The following is a 428-nucleotide window of genomic DNA, read 5'->3' on the forward strand; positions in this document are numbered from 1 at the left end:
AAAAAACACCCTTTTTGTTGAAGTGTACTTGAGTATATCCAAACAATCTGCAACAGCAACTTCTCCACTTCTCTTGATCAATACGTTAACGTGACGTGGCGTTAGGTTAGGTTAAGACGAAAACAAAACCTTCAATCTATAGAAAGGATAGATTTTCCTATTCTTAAAAGGAGAGAATTTTCAAACCTTATCAGAGTTACTCACGTGCAAAGTGTAATATTTGGAACGTCTCCAGATTTTCCCTAATTATATAAGCCAATGGCATTCATTTGTGATTGTTAGGTTAATCGGGGTCTTTCAAATAGAAAGTCTTAATTTCATATTTTAAGTGGCCATACGACTTTAACAACGTCTTTAAGACTTAAAGAAATAAGCTTAACTTATTTTTATTTAGCATATGATTTCTATAAAAGTATAGCAGTTCCAAA

This window comes from Ruditapes philippinarum, unplaced genomic scaffold (genome assembly GCF_026571515.1).
Source record: "Ruditapes philippinarum isolate M1 unplaced genomic scaffold, ASM2657151v2 ctg9283_1_1_1_1, whole genome shotgun sequence".
Taxonomy (NCBI): domain Eukaryota; kingdom Metazoa; phylum Mollusca; class Bivalvia; order Venerida; family Veneridae; genus Ruditapes; species Ruditapes philippinarum.